Source organism: Chlamydotis macqueenii, chromosome 5, assembly GCF_036417535.1.
Source record: "Chlamydotis macqueenii isolate bChlMac1 chromosome 5, bChlMac1.mat, whole genome shotgun sequence".
Taxonomy (NCBI): domain Eukaryota; kingdom Metazoa; phylum Chordata; class Aves; order Otidiformes; family Otididae; genus Chlamydotis; species Chlamydotis macqueenii.
In genome coordinates this window covers 23,353,118-23,375,806 of record NC_141560.1, presented here as the reverse complement: position 1 = coordinate 23,375,806, position 22,689 = coordinate 23,353,118, and positions in this window count along the sequence as shown.

The following is a 22,689-nucleotide window of genomic DNA, read 5'->3' as shown; positions in this document are numbered from 1 at the left end:
AAACTTAGCTTTTAGGTTAGGGAAAATGTGTTGGTTTGGACCTTGAAGAGTTTCAAACTCACAATTGATAGTTAGCAAGATAGAAATAACAGTCTGCATGTCTATTGTATTATTATGGGAAGAATGCACACAAAAGGTCAGAGTCTATTGCTCTGCATCTTAGCTCAAGTCTTCAGCTGCCATAGGTTTGCAGAAGCCAGAATCAGTCTCACCCAGGGATGATCTCCCTTCCACCGTACAGTGGTTCACGCCAAGTTCCAGCCAGGACTCCATCCTGGGGTGGAGAAGTGCCTTTCTCTGAGTATTTCAGCACTTCCTTTTCTGTCTGGAACTTCTAAAGCATCATAAAGAAGGAATGTAGTAGTGGCTGTGAAAGCCGAGAGAAGCTTTTTGCCTAAAAATGACTTGGTGTGTCAATGGTAGCTATTTGGTACTTTTCTTACGGCCCACATTATTTGAAGATGAGGCTATATGACACCTCAAGAACTGGAAACTATTTTTTATTTTAAATCTTCCAAGAAAAAGGTCAAAAAACATTCCCCAAATGAATACGTAAGACTCAGAGGACTATGAAAATCTCCCTTCATTATAAAAAATAATTTTAAAAAGGGGAAGTCATATGTCTTTCAACTTATCAAAATTTTTGATGACTGATGCATGAAGGCTGGACGTTCTGAGCTGGCAAGGATATACTCAGTAGAAAATAAGTAAAAGTTTTAAGCATGCACTGAAGTAGTAGGTCCCCATACGACCATGGCCCAAGTAGTCCAAGGATGCACTTTCACATTAGAAAGAGAAATAGCTACATGCATATTAAAACTCCAACAACAATCAACTATCTATGTGTGCACATGCTTATCTCACAAATTTATTTTCTGTAAGACAGATGTTCACGTACTGAGCAATGGGTACTTAATTTATATTTCTAATGGAGGAATATTATTGTTACGTTAGGAAGTCTTTGAAATACAGAATTCTGGGAAAGAACAATGTAGAAATAACTGTATGTTGGCCATATTCTGATTTTTTTTTAATTGTGAAATTCTTTTTGCAACCATAATTGGCCATTGTTAGAGGTATGATGCTAAGCATTGTTATGAACTTAAATAAAATTACATTTTCTGTAGAAGAAAAGTTCTCAAGAAAGAAGCAGGTTACAAAAATTGAGTCACATGGTGAGCATTTAAAGTGATCCAGCACTTATAGGAGGTGCTTTTAGGATGCTCAGTGCAAAAGTATTACTGGTTGTACATGTATACACTAGTAGAGCAAAATGCCAGAAGGACTTGGATCTACAGAATTCAATTATTTTTTAGTTAAAGAATGCTGTCATTGTATATCCATAATATGTAGGAGGGGGAATATCTTCCTTTGCACTTCTCCACTTAAGCAGTATAGCAAAGAGTATATAGCTCACATTTTGAAAATGGTTTTGGCTGTGTCAAATTTTGATTTTCTGAGAAGGAAAAAGGAAAAGACATGAAATTATACATCAGGAGCACTATCAGTTATTTCCAGTTTCTTGTGGTATTCATAACTTATTTCAGAGGACAGAGAAATAGCTTTCTGGTTTGTACCTTAGAAAATTATTAATTCACCTAAGGATTCCAGCTGTCCAGCTGGACCTAATTTGAGTCATTATTTATCATGGTCATTTCTCTTTGTATAAGTGGAGATTATTGGACCATCCCATGTGTTGGTTTCTGGTCTGCTGGCACTTCACAGTCTATTTCAATAACAGCATTAAGCTTAGCTCTATAGCTCCCTGATCTTTTTTTTTTTTGAAGAATATTTACAGGGATTAATAAAAAAACACACACAAAAAAAGGCTTGTCATAACAGTACTTGTGGCAAATACTATAGGGTAAAGCAGCAGGAAATATTCTTGTTTCACCCTCCTGTTGCATATCCTTCTAGCAGACAGCTCAAGTGAGGTCATGCAATCTGCTGACCAGCTGGCATTCTCACATCAAGTTTCTTTCAAAAAGTATCATTTAGACTTATGCCAGCTGCTGTTGTCGTTGCTTTTTTACAGTCATCACAACTCTGCTTTCACTGAAGTCCAAAAGCAAGACTGTTAATTCAAAAGTACTTTATTTTGATTAACATATAGAATCGTTTGACAAAAGCATTCATAAATCCAGAGGCAGAATTGCAGAACTTCAAACACAAGCAATAGCTAAGAACTTTTAAATACCATTACCAACACTGCTGTGCCATACTTGTTAAATTACTGTAAGACATTGTTAAGGAGCATAATGTCTGCCACTGGGATTATGTGAAGATTTATTTCATGTTTAAATCTAAACAAATATATTCATCTATGCTGTTTCTTCATTTTTAAAAATTCTTAAAGGATTTTTAAAGAATAGCCTGCCTCTTGCAAATGGAACTCTTTTATTTTATGTATAATATTTCTATTCCTCACTCACAGAATGATGCTGGTAGTATAAAAGTGAAAATATATTCCAATATACAAGGAGGGGAGAGTTTACACCCTGCACATCTCATGAGTGCTACTTCATAATGTCCAGATAATTATAAAAATACATTTTCCTTTCTTTAGGCATCAAGACTTCAGGGCATTTCCTAGTATAATTTCACATTATATCAAAGTAAATATTTTGCATGTAAAAGAGGTACCTTTTTAATGACTACCAAATGTCAAACAGAAAAGGTGTAGCTGATAGCTCTCATGAGGATGACAAATCTACTTCCATAAATCACTGAATGTGATTAATCTGATATTTATAAGGAGACTACCACTCTGAATATGTATAACTTTCTGTGGAAGGCACAAAGCTATGGCACTTACTAGTGATATTTGTGGTAACGTAAATACAATAAATGCAGAATTAATAATTATCTTTATGACTATTTTCATTAGCCAGCTGCCAAAGATTTCACTTTGATGTAATTATACTGTATTCTGGTTTTGTATTTACTTTCGTATACATTTCTATCAAGTCAGTGATTCATCAGTAACAGATGAGTGAGACAATATTTGTATATTGTATCCATACAGTAGGGGCAGGATAAAAGAGAGAGAAATACACTAAAAAGGTAAAATTCAGACCTGGATTAACATTAAGCTTCAGACTGGAACTGGAGTTTATTCTGGAAGCTAAGCTGAAAGTAGAGTGTAATATCTTACTCAAGAGTACGAAAAATCTCACTGGCTTAGTAAAGTTTCAGCTCACAGCTACAAAAACTTCACCAACTCCTAGTATTTTCACTTTCTTGATCTGTCACACCTCTAAGTCATATAAATCAGCATCCCACTCTAAAATCAATTAGTTACATTAACGTACACTACTCTGGAAAACTGTATCCCTTTACGTTTTGGATTCAGTCAGAAACAAAGATGAAAGCAGGCAGGATCTTAACCGCTTAAATAGACCTGAAACACCATTCTGCCTTGGAAATGCCCTCTTTCAAATTCTGCTTGAGCATCCTGCCCTTAACAAAGTCCCTGAAATACAGAAACTCAGGTTACAAGAACATCCTCTTTTGCATCCTAGAACAGCCCTCAGAAGCTGCTATCACTTTTCCATTTTCAACTGAAAACACTGGCTTTTTCCTTGCCTCTCTCTCCCTCTGGAAGACTTCAATTCTGTAGCTATGTTATTTAACTTGGTAAAGTATTTGTTTGGGGCAGTACATGGAATGAAAGACATTATAGAACTTTACATTCTATACTACTGCCTCATACTTCTCTGAATAGATAATATCGTTGACACAAGTGGCTAAACAAAAAAAAAAGTCATGAGAACTGAAGATACGTGGGCACTTAAATATTTCAAGAATTGAATAATGCTTTCCTTTCTCTGTTTAGTCTGACAGATGACAATGTGTCTTGAACACGTCAGGACTGAATGATGGAGAAGATGAAAAAATCATTTGAGAAATGCCTTTCTTATTCCAAATACCTCACTTTGTATTTCAAGAGTGTGCCCAAGTTGGGCATAATGTTTCTTTCACTTATGGCAATGTATCATCCACAGAAATGGTACTGGTCACAATTCAGTCCTATCCTCCCTCTCCTGCAAGTAATCACTGCAAGCTTAAACTGATCTTTGGGAACAGTGATCTTCAGGAAATCATATTTATTTGTAATTTCTAATTGTGAATTTCAATTATATTTGTAATTGGAGAAGCCTGCGGTTTTTTTCTTAGGATGGGAAAATCTCTAGTGTTTCTAGTAGCCAAAAATCTTCAGACTTCCAGGAAATGTCCAGACTTCTTTGTGCAAACTAGGGCCAGAATATGATACTCCTTCTTGAGTGAAGCCAAAAAGACTCTGCTTACAGTAGAGAACAGTTTACTGGTGTATATTGCTCAGAGCTGTTCTCTTAATTTTGCAGAAGTCCAGGAAATAAGAGGATAAACATTTTACTTATATTTGTTTATTGCAGCCCTTGTCTTCTCCAGTGGAAACCATGATCTCCTTACGGCAAGCAGTGGGATGTGCATGGTCCCCTCTGCACGCATGGCCTGGGAACTCAGTGGCTGCCCGCAGCGTCCCGTGCAACAGCTATCCTGCACCAACAGCCTGCAAGGCCAGCCCAGGGCAGAAGGTGTGGGTCTTGTTCTCACTCATCGAAGATACAAGGAGCAGCAACAAAAATGAAACAGAAACAGGCAGTTTACCTGCTGAAAGTGCAGCAACAATGTCTGGAGAACAATCGTTGGTGGATGTACTAGATTAAGATCTCCATTCTCTCTACCCAAACAGCAACCTGTTTTATTGTTCGACCTGAAGATAACACATTACACTATAACAAAGAATTTGGATTAATGAAAATCTCATTTTTTTCAAATAGGATGTTTGCCTGAGTCACATGGAAACCAACGTCTTCTTGGGTTTCTCACAAGCTCAAAAGTCCAAACAAATGTGTTTCAAAAACATTTTCTATGCTGCCTCCAAAAGCATCTTCCCTGAGCTTGCATCTGCTGAATGAAATCGATATTCCAAGCAGTGCCATCAGCTTGCATAGGCTGATCCAGAGGGATGGGTTGCTCTGAAGTCTCATAACCCAGAAACCTCCTTCAGAGATGGGAATCTGGAAGTCACAGGAATCCTACTAGAGTCCCAAGGTCCTCTCAGTACTTGAAATCAAGGACTTTCAGATTTATTATGGTCAATTTTAATGAAAATTCCCTAAAGTACATGTAAATTTTAAGACTAAGGAAAGGGAAATGTCTGAAAAATTATGTGGATATCAATTTCAGACCAAATATGTTTTGTTCTTGATAGGTCATTTACTATATACTCTTAGCAGATCTTCCACATAAAAAAAAAATCATACAGAAGCCATAAATGCCACAAGTTATTTTAAGAATCCACCTTCAGTTTGGCTTAGACTTTAATTTCCTAACACCCTACAACATATCTCAAGGATATATCTATTTCAAGATATCATTTTTTATAAAAGTGGCAGCACTGTGTATGCAAGAGTTACACGGAAAGGCAGATCACCTTGCTTGAGATATGTCTTGTAAAAATACCTGCTTTTCCTTTGCAGTGTAGCGTGCAACAGAGACTACGTAAGTCAAGTTATAAAAATTTTTCTTTCTAGTAAAACTGAAGCTTGGTGTGGAAAATTATCACACAAACAAATGAGAGTTTAAAGCTTCTAGAAATATTTCAAAGAACTCAGAGAAATTGCCTATCCTATTCCTTTAGACTAAAACTAAAATAATACAAATATATTTTCTCATTACACAATTTGTAATGATTTTAAATCACTTAAAAATGCATGGATAAAACCTATTTTTAAAGAAAGACATCTCTAAAAACTTTAGACCTTTACAGTATTTTAGACACTGCTGTAGTCTCTTGCTGCATGTGAACAGGTTTAAGTAGACTATACTGTATTTTAACATGACCATGCACATTGCTAACACCTTAAAAGCACTGATTACAATAAGTATAGCTGCCATTTCTGCAGCATTGACAGGATTTGTAAGAAATACAATGTTTTTATTTAAGGGATAATTTGTCCCCAAGAAGGACTTTTTTTTTTGCAGTAAGGCAGGGACTTATAAAATAGCAAATCTAACACCTTTTTCTCTGTCCCCACCCCTGGCTTGACAACAAGAAGCCATGGGACAGGGGAGTCCATGCCCACAGCTTGTGCTTGAGCGGTGACAGAGGCTTGAGCTGCCGATTCAAAAAACCTTTTCCAAAACTTCCAGAGCTGTAAGTCTTGGCTTTGTTGTAGAAGCCCGAGGGTGGTGAAATCCAGTTGGGCTGCAGACCTGGAGTGCAGAGCCCTACCCTGGAAAGGCTCTGGCCGCTACCTAACCCAGCGCTGGAGACACTGCCTGGCAGCATTACATCTGGCCAGGTTCAGAATCCAGGTCAGGTTCAAATTCTCAGAAAGTTTGTTAAATCTGAGACATCTTGGACAAGACATTCGGGACTCAACAAAAAGGCATTTTTAAATTAAATTCTTTCACAGTGCAATTCACAACAAATACTAACTGTGAGTTAGCTCATTATGTAAACAGTAAAGGGTTGAATTTTGGCTGCCTTCAGTACTTCTAGTCTATTGCTCTTTCTAACCAGAATATCAGTCTCTAGCGCGGTGCTAATTAGGCTGCTTCTTTCTATTGATACTTATGTGAGTGTTATCACATCTGATTGGGTGTTTTTACAGTCACTCATAGATGTTATTCCCTACAAAAGCCTCTGACACAGGAAAATAATGATCTCTCTTTTGAAGCCAAAGGTTAAATACTAGCCATTACTTATATGAGTGGTATAGGATATCTGTGGATGCACCAGAACATTAACCTGATTTCTGGAGTCCCCATCTCTATCAGCTATCCTAACCTAAGGACCTCTGTTTTCATCTTTTTCCCTTATTGCAGCAGTACCGTCTCAATGCCACATTTTTGTGTTTCAGCTGCATGTATTTAATTATGAGTCACTATCCCAAAAGAAGAACAAAGTGATTATACTTCCATGTGAATTTGCAGAATGTTTATCTGGTTATAGATGCACAAATGAAAATAATGTATGAGAATATAAATAGAAAATAAAAGCTTTATTGTGGCTTCTTTGAAAGTCTGGAATGCATCTCAGAATACAAAAAAGGAAACAAAAAAAAAAGGTCTTTATTCCATCTGATAAATGTTTGTTCTCTCAAGTTTTTAATCCATGGCAGAGAAGGATAATGAAACAAGCCCACCACCAGTGGCTAAATCTATTAGCTCCATTTTTATTTTAGGCGTAAGAATACTTAAAAAAAAAATTAAAATTATGTATAAAGGTGTTTAATTAATCAGCATATAAATGAAAATAGCTAAGATTTAAGTGTTAAATGCTGAATTACTGTGAGAATTAATGTGATCCTTAATATTGTTATACAGCCAGAAATATAACAGGGGTTTTTTTTTGTTTCTGTTAGCTGAATATGGATTTCAAAATAGGATCACTTCCTACAAAGCTGCTTTTGAGGGTCAGAAAAATATAAACTACATTCTCAGACCATCTTCTCTCTCCTTGCATTACACAATGTTTCCCCAGCGGATGAAGAGTCTCCTCGAGGGACTTTCCAGACCCTCTTCTGTGATTATGGCTTCAATTATCACATATGCCAGATAAGCAGTATCTCCAAAACCTGGAAAAACTTACTCTCTTTCTTAGTTTGAGCGTAGAGGTAAAGAGGACTTCCAGAAAAGAAGAAAAGCCAAAGTGCTGAACCAATGCTAGAGCATTTCCTAGTAAGACACAGAAATGGAGGGGCCTAACTTGACTTTGTAAGTACTTGCACTTTAGTAGTTTCAATACAAGTTTATTTCCTTATTCTATTCACCCAGGGCCCTCTGGGGAGATAAGCACATCGTTGCCACATGTGTAGGGTGGAGGATTTTATGGACCTTCAGTACCATCCCTCCTCAGTGACCCTTACTGCTCGGCTTGGCTGTACTGCAGATAGGACATTCAGAAGCAGAACCTTTTGTTCTAGGAGAGGAAGGTCTTCAGCAAGCCCTAATCCTCTGTTTGTGGCATCACAACAGTATCCACAGCAACTAAATGTGATGTGATACAGAAAGGAATGTGACTTCAAGTGCCAGCAGCTGATGAATGACTGAGGAGCAAAAATTCTGTTGTTATGCAGATACCCCCAGCAATGGCATATGTATGAGACAAATGAAATACACACATCTGAAATACTGCACAGAAAAAGGTTAGCTTCTGGGAAGTGTCATTTCTGCCTCAGGATACACTTTAGTCACTACAACAAAACACTCCAAGGGATGGCGAAAGCCAAAGATGGCAACGGAGTCCCCAAGGCACTTCTATCAATCACTGGCTGGCTATTTATTTAAAAGGGCAGTGAGAAATATAAGTAACTACATCAATTTTCTATATTTTTCATTGTATTTTCAGAGTTCACTTATCGTCTATGTTGAATAAACAACACAGATGAGAAAACCAAGGGTAAATCCAAAATCTGGAGTGCAGTAAACTGCTCAGAAGTTGGTGTTGGGACTTTGGATTTGGGAAAGTTCTTTTCCCAGACCCACCTCAGATTTGCCTTAAGAGTATGACAAAGACCTTTTTGTTGTGTCTCCACACTACCTAGCACAATGGAGCCCTGATCCACGACTGGAGCCTCTAGGCAATGCCACAGTACAAACAAATAGCAATAGCTAGCAGCCAGAGACATTGTTGGGAATTGCTTAGTAGGCAAGCAAGCTTCTTATAGAAGCGTGTGCTCTGAGCACTTACTCAGTTCACACAGCCTGGGGTTTCAGAACATTCTTTGTTGAAAAAAAGCAACTGTTGGAAATATCCCCTTGATCCTGAATCACGGCCAAGAAGGTGGAAGATATTAGAGCCACTTCTTCTTGCATATTACAGCACTGAAAGAGTCTTCAAGGAAGTAAGCTTGGTGTGTTTGACCAAGGAATGCTCCAATACTGTCACAGCAATTACGTAAAACACCCATGTTTTAAGCAAACACATAATAAGAAATCTTTACATGACACGTCTACCTATTTATGAGATGCATAAATAGATACAAAGGAAAAAAAAATTCTACTGGTTCAGGTATTGGGCTGGTACACCAAAACCTTACACCTGACTGCTGGCTCTCCCACAGGTATTTGCATGCCCTTTGGCAATTATCTTGAGATATTTTTCTTTTCCTTCTTAAAACAAAAGGAAAAGAAGAATACTTTTTCTGACTCACAGGCATCATGAAGATTCCCAAGCACTGTTAAACATTCAGATGCTGCTGAGATGAGGCCAAAAAGATATACAGAAAGCTAGGCAAGTCCATCCCTGAACTTTAGGATAAGAACTCAAGTTGAGGTTATATAGAAAATAATTCTCAGATTGCATTGCTTCTACTGCATTTTTTTCTCCTAAATATGTATGGATCTGGCTTTAAAATATTACATTATTGCAATTCCACAGCTCCATTGATTTTCGCCATTCTTCAACAGTTAGAAAACAGCATCTCTTTTAATGAGTACAGATTGTGTGAAAGCTGAGCAATAATCTTAAGTTTTGAAGAATACAGGTGTCTTTCTGTATCCAGGTCCATGCCCACAGGGAGAATATCCAACTTATTCTTTCTGAATTGTTAGATATATTACACACCAAGTCTAATATAAGTTTTTTAGTTAAATTGCATCACTACAGTCCCTTTCTGGAGTGCCTTCAGTGCTGGGTGTAAGCCAGCATAGACAGGGTACAGCTACACTCCGGTTCTCATACTTCAGTTTTGCCAATGTTTTTCATATGAAGAAAACTGTGTCTTGACATTAGACTTTACACCATGAATCTTGTTTATTTCTATCTAGAACAAAGTCTGTAGACAAAGTCAATATATTTTATCAGACTAATTGGCAAGCAAGCTTTCAGACACACACGTCATTCTTCAAGCCTCTTTTTTCACTCTCTCATGTTGTAGACTCATCTGACTCAGTAATTTCTTACAGGCAAAAAAAGACATTTCAAGAAAGTCATTCCCTGTTGCTGCAGCTGCCATCCACTGGGCCAAAAAGATGAAAATGTGGCAATCATTTTCCTGTGTTAGAACTGGAGAAACACAGAGACTCAAGCAGGCCAACCTGCCTAACGCTGCACAAGCTCAGCTGTAGAGTGGGGTAGCAGCATCCTTCTCTAAGCACTGTTTTTCACTGTCTTGAGCAAGAAATTCCTCATGTGAAAAACTATGACCCTTACTCATCCTGTTTTCTCATACACCAAGAATTTCTTTAAGGCATACGGATATACACAAAACATTTATTTCCCATCTTACCGAAAGAGACACCAAAGCTGCAATTCTTTTCCCAACAGTTAGCTGTTTTCCCAGCCACCCAGCTGTTCTTCCTGTCTCCCACTTATTTCTTTCACAACAGAATTATCTGACATGACTGATTTCCTTTGGGTATCTTGTCTTTCTCTGCAGCTATCTCTGTCCTTTAGGTTCTGCAGAGAACAATTCAGGTATTTGCAAAATGTTCAGGCAGCAGATGGGGAATGTGGTTATCAGCTGTTACATACAACCACAACGGTGAACAGTGGTTCTCCTGTTACCTATGGGGGGCTGCCCCACTAGATAACAGAAATCTTGAACATTTCTGCCTTCTGGCAGTATTTCTGTCTCTCATACTAGAGGGAGGCGACAAAAAAACTACGTGAAGAAAGTAAGGATCCAACCTGTCTCTTCAACATGGAATTGAAGGGACCTATGTCACCCATACAGACATAGGGGTAACAATAGGCACACAATGCAAACATTTAGAGGGTGAGTTAGGGTGTAAGAGTAACTTTAGGAGTCTAAAAGACACAGCACTATTAATGATTTTTTTCAAAGTCAGACTCAATTACAATTGTTTACAGAGCCCTTTCTCTCTCCCTCTGAGACTTTGGCTGAATTCCCATCATTTCCAGGACTGGACCCAATTATGCCACTGACCACAGCATTCTGTCTGATTAATGCAATTCCATGGCAAGGACAGGGAACTCCCAGAAACAAGAAAGGGCTTGATTTTCTCCACACTGGAGATGGAAATGGCTCCCGAAGCAGCATGTCATGCCAAATAGCTATGCCTCAGAGCAGCCAATTAATTTGTGAAGCTCTAGATTAAAACAAAGACTATTCCTTATCTTTTTTTTTTTTAAATAATTTTTTTTCCAGGTAAAAACTGTTGGCAGAGTTTCCTCTTGGCTGAAATTTCAGAGCTCTGTAATCTTTGTTCTAGTGTTTCCATGAACACAGTGCTAGGAAGCAATTAAAAGGTGGTGGGATGGTGGAAACAGGTGGTAAGGGTGAAGGAGGATACAGCAGGTTAAACTTACAAAGTACTTGTACATATCAGGGAAACCTTAAGTTCTTAGAAAAATCATACATTATCCCACGTCTGACCTGTCTGAGCAAGTGTGCTTACTCACAGTGACAAACAAAAGTGTTTGAAATGCACTGCAAGATTATTTATTGACTGACTTCACACCATCATTTCAGTTTATATCAACACTAAGAGAAGGGCTATGATACTCACATTTTTCCTTGGCTGATCTCCTCTTCTATTCAAGATTGTTAGGAGCTTTTCTGTCATTTATAAAGTACCCTAAGTTATTAACAACCAAAGAAAAAAATACAGGACAGAATAGAAACTCTCCCTTGAAAAAACAGTTGAGAGGCATATGCTAGTACAATGCAGTTCAGAAAGTACAGAGCAAACACAGCAGCATGTGACCATCGCAGAAGGAATGCTCTGTGGAACAGATAGCATTTCAGGAGGGCTTAGTCAGAACAAAGTGAGGTGAGATGTGTAAGAAATAGCATTTCTAGTAAACCATTTGGCAAACTCTGAAGACACTTCGAGGGACTAGGTTACGAGGAATCCAATCACTGGCTAAAATTATCCAAAGTATGTGCAAGCCAGCAGGAAAGTAATTTTAGCTTTTATGCAATCTGTAAGAAGAGCAAAAAAAAAGGCCTTCAAGGACATACAACCACTATGGAAACATCTGATAGTTTTCAAGTCTTCTAATGAGGTTACAGAAATGTCATCACATTAAACATGGATGCTTTTCAGATGGGGGGGAAAATGGGCATTTGCCAATTACCATACCATTGACTTTTTCTCCAAACATTACTTTTCTGAAGTTAACTTTGTGTTTCACCTTACGCGGCACAGCACTTATGAAGAAGAACTATATCACCATCACTAATGTGATCAAGGCTTCATGGTCAACTGCAGTATCTCAAAATCTAGTGTCATCACACTGCTTTGATTTTTCTCATCTTGTAAATCTGCCTTATTTGACAAAATTGAATAAGATGACAGAAGCAGACAATGTCCTCTCTTCCATGACTATGTCCTGAGAAAGTTTTAAACTGTAACTCTAGTATGCTTTCTCTTCCACTGTTTCTTTTGCTTTCTAAATCCCATTTTACCCACTCAGCACTCATCTCCTGTTTTCACCCTCTCTCTTGCACTCAGAAGCCAACACCTTGCAGAGTCCTAAGTCTGGCCATCATAAAAGGATTCAATCAGCCCAGCCCAGGATTCAGAGCTGAATTTCTAGGAACACTAGGCCTTGAAGGCCTAATGCTTAAACAATTAATCAGTTTTTTCCCAGAGATTAGGAAATCCTCTGAAGGATCCTAATCCAACTAAACACTTAAAGTAGGTGCCCTACTTTAAACATATAAGTCTCCTTTGTTGAGTGGAGCAAAGAAATATATCCAAGAATATACTTTAAGGCCATACAGGAAAACTGGAAAATGAAGCAGGAATAAGGTACAAGATTCTGATTCCAAATTGCATGTTAGGAATATTCGTTCACTACCACTTTCTCAAATTACTTCAGTAATAAGCAGCACTGTAAAGATAATGTATACACAATAATTTTCTGTTGGCTCTTGGAAGTAGATGGACTAGACCTCACAGAAGTCTAAGAACAAAACCTCTCATTCTTTAATGAATTATCACCTTTTTCCAAAGAGAAGCTGTAGTTTGAATAGAGAATAGGAATTTAATTTTCCCTGGCAGAATCTTGAGCATTTCCAGTAGTCACAAAAGTATTGTCATTGTTGTAATCCACTGTCACAGTAGCACATCAGTGGTAATATTTCTGGGGTACTGAGCTGCTTTAGCCTAACATACAGTACTGCTCATCTAGGTACCATACGGGTTTGTGCACTGCACCATCACCCAATATGTGGCCAAATAATTTGTCACATGGAAACTGCCAGACATGGAAAAATATAGATGTCCTTTCTCACAGCTGTCAAGAAATTGAATATTTCTCCACTGTACGCTTGTTCCTATATAAGAAACAAGTTCTTCATATTGTTACACTCCCCCTGAGGAATTGCCTGGGATTGGTAAATCTTATGTTTCTGCTTTCTCCACATCTTTATTCCTGTTTTCTTCTTTTCTGTTTCTCTCTCCATATCCAGCCTTTTCTTCTCTTTCTACTCCTCCGTCACTCCTTTTTGCTTGAGTTAAAAGCAAAGAAATATATGTGTCTCCTTTCTTCAAGTTGAGGTCTTGCACACTTCTGCTGTTATTAGGACTGTGTCATTACACTTCTCTATAACTAGAAGCTCCTATGGATAAAGCAATATTCCTGTGCCTTCGCAGCTGCAAGGCCAAGTGTTTCAAAGAAATTTGACAGGGAATAACTAACAAAGAGGAGACGCAACTTTCTAACTCAAGGACAATGGTAGTTACCTTATAGACTGTTATTAGCAGTATCAATTCCTTTATATACCCTCTATTTTTTAGACAGTATCGTAAAATTGTGGATATTTCTATTATCTAGAGCTGCGTTTAATTTTTTTTTTTTTTTTTTTAGTTTGGCCTAGGTCACTACATTTAGGGATACTTAACCCTACCTTTATCTCCTGTTCATTGCTCTAGTGCTATTTAATCTGGTCTCCTAAGAAGAAACACCCCCCAGTACCGTGCTACTGCCTGCCTGTCTGCCCTCCCTCTCCCTGTAACTTCTGTAATCTGTTTATTTTTACAGCCAAAACCAACCACAGATTACAGCTCTCTGAAACAGGAGATCTCTATGCATTTTGTGAAAACCCAACAGCTAGAGAGCTGGAAGACATGAATTAAAGGCTACCTGAGGAAATGTTACACTGTGTGCATCACAGCTATCAGCTCTGTTTGACATGCTAGGATGGTGCAGCAATCCACGTAGCTAGCCATCCTGCGCGGCTAGCCAGCCAGCACAGCTAGTTGACCCAATATTTCATGCACATCTCCAAAGCAGCCTCAAGTGATGCTGCTTCTTGCCCAGCCTACAGTGAGGGGGAGCGAGTGATCGCTTGGCAGATGCGACTTAGGAGAGAAGGGGAAAACCAGAGGCACCGCAGGAGCTGACTATCAGGTAGGTATACTGCTAGCTAGAGTCTTTGTCATAGAGTCTGCTATGCAAGGAGCAAATGCTGAAAAGACCCTGACATGTCTCAAATAAGTGCCTAAAATTATCTGAGGTAAGCCTATATGTGGTATTAATTGCATCATTTGCTTTGTAAAACATTTATGATGCATTTTGACTTTCCTCTTATTGGAAGCTCATTCTTTTGGCTGCCGTGGAGTTCAGCCATGAGTTTGCACTGTGTACATTGCACATACCTATAAGAGAGTACTTGTATCTATGCTTCAAGTGGTTATATTCCTTTCTGTTTGCATTTCTGCTTTTCAGAAGCTTTCATGAATCTGTCAGGGGCCAATTTATGGGGCCAGTAAAAGACAAGCTCTAGACTTTTCATGGCATTTCAGGTCACAGATATGACAATTAATTTAGAAGACCAGTTCCCACATCAATTCACCTTCATAAATGAAACCCTGAGGCAATGACATACCACAAAAATCAAATACTGATTCAACATGAGACAATGGATCACTTCAGGTTTAAGTGAATATTAAGATATTCTATTTATTCTTCAAACCCTCATACATATGGTGGAACTTGTTTTTCATGTACACTGTAGAATTTGTATTGTGTATGTTGAAAGACTTTTTTTTTCTTCCTGGTAATGGGGAATCTGTCTTATTTGCACATTGCAAAACTTGTTCCACAGGTATGTTGTGAAATTTTATTGGGCGTTTTACAGTTTGTGATTCATGTCATGTAAATGTTGTTCAGCTTAGCTTTGTGTTTTACTGATTTATGAGTACTGCATGAATGTGATTTGTTGTTTGATTTTCCTGGGATGCAAGGATAATATCACCGTTAAAAAAGTCAGCACTAACTTATACTTTTCTTTCTGAGCCTGTAAGAGTTTTTAAGGCACAACATGTATCTCAGTATTGTTTAGCATCTAATACAATAGCACCCAAGCCTGGTTGTCTTAATTAGGTACTTATGCAACAGAAGTTACTGGAAAGAGAGTACCCACTTGCTTTTATCCAAAATTTGTATTTATTTTTGATACTGTCAATGGAGTCACTCCTGTAATTGTCTGCCTACCATATGTTTTGAATGGGTAGTGAGCACTGTGAGTTTGGCACAGGACACTGACATGCGTTGTATCCCACCCAGTGCATAGCCCAAGAATATGTATGGACCAAGATACTATCAAACTCAGTAAGTGCTGTCAAGGATTCTTAGTGAAAGTGAAAGCATCTGTTCCTTTTAATGAATGTTTAGGCCTGCATTCATTTTCCAAATAGAGTAAACCATGCCAGTCATCTCCAGGCCTCCCTTGCTCCCTTTCTATTTGTAAGTGACAAAAATGGTCATGTTTACTTACTAAAGAAAATGTAAATAATTTTGCAGTTCAGGGTGAAATATGTCTAAGTACAGTAGGAGTTGTTAAATTGTCAAGAGGAAGTCACTACAGGAGTTAAAGGAACCTGTCTAAATTCTTTACTAGTCTTTGACAGTCTCTGTCTCTGTGTAAAACACAATGAGGTACAATAAGACATGATGTGCCACCCATCCCTCCTTTCCTCTAGTCCCAGGCAAGTCTAAGTTCTAAGTAATTAAAGTTTCTTAGCCTTATTTCAAAACTTTCACACTTTCATTATTTTGTGCTTAACGGTGCCAGTGGTTGAATTAACAGCCTTTTCACTTTCATGGGCAGCTGCACCTCTGGTCAAAGTATACCAGCCCTAACATAATTAATGTCTTTATCTCCTTTTCACCATTTCATTTGAAGCACCCTGCTTGCCACAGAGCCGTTTTACCATGCTCACTCCAACCACAGCACATTATTGTTAGTATCTGGACCGCTTTGAAAATGCAAACTATTACAACTGTTCTTCATGTCTTTAACGGCTTCTGCATTTCATGGTTCCAGCTGGAGCCAAACAGGAGCATCAAAATACCACAGGAAATGCTTTATTTGTACTATATTTGGGCATATATCAAAAAATTAATTTTAGGAGCATCAAGCTGTTTGGAAAAGCAGGCAAGCTATTGTGTTCTGCTTCACCAAAAATGAGCTTGAACTTCCTTGAGGTTTGTCTGCTGCTGTGCTACTAACAAAAAGTTAATTTACATAGGGGAAAAAAAAAATGAAGTTACGTCTAAACTGGCTTCCCTTACAGAAATTAAAATGTATTCTATCTTACAGAAATAAATTTTCTTATAATAAGTCTCCCTGAACAAAGTTCAGAGAAGGTCCAAAGGAGATAGGCAGAAGCAGACTGGTATCTCTATTGCATTGGCATCACAGTAGGGGTGGTCTTTGCCCAGCATTTAGAGAAGCACTGAGATCTGAACCTCAGCTTAGGGAAGTGCTCCCTACTCACTTGCAGAAGGCAGGAAAGAATGACCAGTACCTGAAAGCATTAATTTGAAGACACAAACCTACCTATTTCATGATTTCAGAAAGCTAACTCAGAATGCAGAATTTTCTTTCCTTTTATCACCAGCCTTTGCGTTTCCACTCCTAGGGAAGCAGTGGCTGCCAGCCACGCACCGAGGAACCTCACGCTGTCCTAGGCTATGCCAGGTCACAGCAGGCAGGAAGCCATGCTGGGCTGTCTGAACCATGACTGCTTCAGGTCAGTAGGTATTTGACTTGCACATACCTGAAGTAATGTGTGCAGCATTATAATCACCCTTCTCCAGCAAGGCTCGAGTGTGTTTTTTTCCTCCACATGCACATATTCCCGCAGGGACCAAATCTTTTTCTCAGTATGTACATAAGATCTGCTGCCAATATGTGAGAGATGATGAGTGAGTTACTGGCAGAAAATCCTATTTATATATCACGTACTCGTATAAACATACACATATGTATGCACATACAGAAGAGGAATTTAGGCAGATGAATTGCAACATTTTGTCAGGATCCCCTTACCAGAACCCAAACAATTTTTGTAGTCACTATCAAAACTTTGTACTCATCTTCAGAATAATCCCTTACAGTTCAGTCAGACCTGTAATTTGTGCTGTCCTGTGTTTCACTTAGATACGTGTGCCTCCACTGGATAATGTTGCTTACATACTTGAGGATGTTAGACTAAGCTAAAATTTGGCTGGTTGAAGCATGAATAGGTTTAATTCTGTGTAGGCTTTGGCCCAAGGAACACCACTCTTTTTTATTTTTAATGCAGGGTGATGCAAAGGAAGGAAAAAAAAAGTTCCTAGTCTCTAAAACCAAATCTTTCAGCAAGTAAAGCTTGTTATGAAATTCCCAGTTAAGCAGTGTTTCGTCTTAAAAATGTCTACTTGTTGAAACTGAAACTCTTCTTAAAAGTAGAACAACTTCAACAAAAGCTTCTCTCCAGGATGGAAACTTTGATCAAATCAGAGAGAGGATAAGCCCAAAATAGGCACCTGGCTGATGGGTAGTGCTTTCAGACAGCATAAGAAATACTCAGATCCAGTTACTTTTCTGTCTGACTCCAATTAAACACTTCAACCTCACTCTGACATAGACACTTGTTTGTCCTGCTTGCTGGGATACTAGTTATTTTACAAGTATTTTCTCCTATTCTTGTTTTCCCTTAAATGGAGCATATTTTTCTGATATTGTTGAGAAATAAATATATGCAATGGCAATTATTCTGTCATTTCTCTGAATAGGACCATGTTTTAGGCATAGACTTCAACAGAAGAAAATATTGTTAGTTTCATAAGAAGAAACTATTGTTTAGGCAGCAAATGGATAATTATCTTCTAATTAATCAAACTGATCTTTAATCTGAAGAGGATTTACTTGAGAATGGAAAAGTGTTGGGAAATAGAGTCAACTTCCTCCCTCCCCAAAGTTCACTGTTTTGCTCAGACTGAACCAGAAAAAATTCATTTTGAAAGTTCAGAAATGGTTGGTGAACTCTTGTTTCTTCCAGCTCTTCTGTGTTGTGTCTGCACTTCTGGGTTCCAGATAAATCTGGAAGCAAATGTGAAATAATGGTCTCATGGCATTTTGGCAGGAACCTCTGGAAACCTCACAAAACTACTTTTTCCAGACTCAAAGCTGATTTTAAAACAGCATAGCTTCAGCTATTTAAGAAATACATTCTCTCTCTCAGAAAAGTTAATTTTTCATGTGCCAATAGGCATAATTAAAAAGCATTCTCATTTAAAAAACCATGAAGAACAGAAAACAAGAATCACGAGAAATTTGGGGAGACAGCTCTGAGGCCACAAAGTTATGTCTGAATCTAGTTCAATATTGAGGACATTTAGATACAGAACTAGAACCTATGTTATGATCTTATAGTGTAAATCTAAACTAAACAATCTTTAAAGCTTCCAACCCCAGTTAATTTATTGATCTAGCTTTCCATTACATACATATTGCCAGTACACGTGTAAGCTTTAGTTGCTGTCACTCCAGGATAGTCTCAGAGGGGATCTATACTTTCACATGTAAAACCAGCTTAAAAAGCAAGGTATATATCAAGGAGGTTATCTCTCAGGGTGAGACAGAGCATTTTTTAGGTGAAAATAAAAGGGCCACAACCTTGAAAGCCAAAGGGACAATCATGCAGCAATGAAAGTCTTATACAATGGCAAGGCAGGAGGGCGTCACGTCCTGCTGTCTGCCTACTGCCCAGAGTGGCTGCCCCCATTTCCCTGGGATGAGGAGTAAAGGCAGGTTGATTCTAGCTCACTTTCCTCATTAATTTTCTAGGTGATACAGGCAAAGCATTTATGGTCTCTGTGCCTTATATTCTTGTGTCCATATTCAATATAATGATATAAAAATATCTTTTTTTTTTTAAGGATCTGAGACCTTCCACATTGACATAAATGCTAGGATTCCATATGTTTTTACATTAAAAAGTCATGTGCATGGGGGTTTTTACTGGCCCCCAGTATTCATTTTGGTAAATGAAGATTTAAATCTGTGAAGTATATTTTGATATGTAGAGTGCCTTGAATTTCCACAGATTTCAATATTCATTGTCTGCCTGTTGTCACTGCTTCAGAACTAAAACAGCTGGTAAAATGATGGCTTTGTTGAAGACAAGGGGAGTTTAGTCTGGCTCAGTGCTTAACAAACATCATGTTCTAGTAAGATCTGATTTTTTTTTTTCCCAAAATTTTTCCACTGCCTTATTTCTGAGTATTTAAACACATGTAGATTGATTTGACCCGGCTTCTTACAGAGTCCCTAAATGTTATGCAACAGTGACACCAATCAATATCGAAGTCATGTTCTGTGCCATTGACCATTCATTCTTTCAATATGTTTACACAAAAAAAAAATCTACCACAGAAAGCCTGAGCAGCAGGAAAGCATTTGCATATCCCTGGCAAAGGATCCTACATGGCACCTTTTCTGTGCAGTACCACAATTGATTTCACATGATCACCTCCAACAAAGCTATTCCAAATTAAAATCACTGCAGTGCTACAGGACCTGACACATTGATCTTTAGATACAGGTAATGCTGGGGGACAGAACTTGTTCTGTCTTCTCACAAGGGTATGTGCAAAAGTAAGAGCCCTCCTGACCTATACATCAGGAAATTCAAAAACTTAAATCAGAATCACACTTCACTGGAAACTAAGTGGATTCAAATTTTTAAGCTGTGCAAAGCAAAATTGTGATGCATGTTTTCAGGAACCCAGGTGTCAGCTGTGTTTTCTGAGTTTCACATACAAATGTTTGAAGTGACATCCAATTTTCAAGAAACAGTATTACAGAAGAATGCTTAATGACATGTTCAAAAGGATAAACCTGGTGCTCTGAAGGTGAAACAACACAAAGCTATCTGTGCCTTTATAGCCCTTGGTAGAGCTATATGTACATGAGGATAAGTGACTTAATGCAGATAAGTGACTTAAAAGCGTATCTGTTTTTATATATAACATGTCAAGGGTATATATGTCAATAGGCTGACGTTAAGGACCATGGAGGATGTATCCCAAAATGCACTAGGGAGAGGCTACAGAGAGATCTTGAGGACCCTTATAATAAATAATCCATTAAGCAGATGCTGTGGCTACTGTTTGCTGAAGAAAACTGCTGAAATTATTATTCATGCTGAAAGTTCACCTAACCTACTATATGCAGTGTTTTCAGAAAAGGCAGAGGTACCTGGATAAAAATAGGTACCCTAAAATTCTCTACAGGTATTTAACTTCTTAAATTCCACCCTGAAACATCAACTGTGCTATACAAACACAAAACCACATGTGTATACAAATGTGAGTGCACAAATGAATTTTCCACGCAAGAATCAGGTACACTGATTCACCCTCCTATTGGGGAAACGAGCATGCTTGTGCTTTAACTTTTTGCTGTGGGGAGGAAAAGAGAACTGCTCATCAAGAGTGCCCAGCAGGGCTGGAAGAGGGCAGCCTGATGTTCAAGGCCAGGCTGGATGGGGCTCTGAGCAACCTGATCTAGTTGGGGATGTCCCTGCTCCTTGCAGGGGGTTGGACTAGATGACCTTTGAAGGTCTCTTCCAACCCAAACCATTCTATGATTCTATGATTAGTGAGACCTGGAAAGTCAGACATTCTATGATTCTATGTCTAGGACAGCCACAGAAGAAGGCTCTGTTCTCTTCTTCTGCAATCATATTGGCAAAGGGTCACTATCCCTTCCAGGCCAGTATGGTCTTCTTTTCCCAGTGAGATGTAATGGCAAAGGCCATTTTTCAAGTGCTGTACTCTCCCTAGAGTGACAATGGGGCTGTTCCTATCTTTTCCCTCATCCCAGAATGACTTACTGCCGTTTTCCCTTTTCCTACCAGAGCTCAAGTCAGGCTCTTCCCATAGAGGAGCCCTTAAGTCATATAACAAGGTTCTGATATAAAGCAAGACATACTTTTGGTTAATCCTTGTTTATTGTGTCTTAAGCCCATATGAGCCACCTAGTGTAACCATCTATTTGACTCTCCCATCTCTCTTTACAGTGAATTGCTGACAAGACTTCCTTTTGCAAGTAGAAGGGATGAAATAAAGATAAAATATCCTAAAGTAACAAGTTGTTTGGTTTTTTTTTTTTTAAAAAAAAAGCCTCTTGGATTCAGTTGCTGCAAAACTGCTGGCTGCAATTACTTTCACTCACAGCCCATGCTGAGCCAAGGCTCTAAAACTGGGGGGTAAATGGAGAAGAGCTCACTGCAAGGGATTTCTGCAGGCAGCCTAATTGCCTGGGAAAAGCAGTGACAGCTGCCACGTGCCTGCCTGACTTCCAGGTGTACAAAGCATGATCAGGAGGCACACTTGGTCAGGGGTAAAATTTTGGCTACTTCTTGTGCCCGCAGAACAGAATGGAGTTTGAGGACTTTGGTTCTGACCTCTGGGCCAACAGCCATAGGTGGCCTGAGCTAAGTTCTGAGGCCAGAGTTAAGATCTGAGGTTTCGGGGTGGAGGCGCATTCCATGATTCCGTGTGTACATGCAAAACACTTTAAGGCACTTTTTGACATGAAGAGGGTTGTTGCACTGACTTAGCCAACGAATCTGGAATTGGTTTTGTATTGAGATACAGTTTATACCTCTCAGCGCTGTTCGTGTTTTCAAACCCTGCTTCCTCAGTTACACAGTAGTTGTGTTTAAGTCTTTTCTTTCCCCCCAAACAAAAGACAGAAGCTTGAATTCTGTAATAATCACATGACTCCAGCAGCTGGGGCCCTTTGCACTGGTGTTTGTGATTTAATCCAACTCTACATGGTGATTTTTATGGGAACTGTCTTCATGGCTGGCACTCCATCCTTAATAAAATGGACAGAACATTTTCTCATTACAGCACATTCCTTCAGAGGAACTGTGGGAGGAAAGACATTAACAGAAGATTATGTAACCATAACCAATTAAAGGCAATATCCTAAATTATTTAAATCGTAGGGCTCTTTCCCATTAACATGAATGGGTTGGGATGCCAGTCTAACTTTCCATTTCATTTTTCCTCTTCCATCCTCTTAAAGCAAGTATCTGCATCAGAATATCCTTCTAGAGGTGTACTGGACTCTTTCATGTTAAAAGGAATCCAGAGAGATACACAGACTGTGTAAATTGTGGGTACAATATAGTTCTAAGGTTCTTCGCATAAAGAAAAATCAAAATGTGGATATCACATTGATGTGTATCTCCTTGGTAAGCACCTAACAAATTTAAATCACATCGGCGAGCTTCACTCAGCATGAAGGTGGAACTTTGCAGCTGTTTAGTTGCACACAGCACAAGCTAAGGGTTTCTGATCTGTGAGCATATTGCACAGAACTGAAACAGCACTGACCCTTCTCAGGTCAGCAGAACGTGCTGACCCCCGCTGGCTCC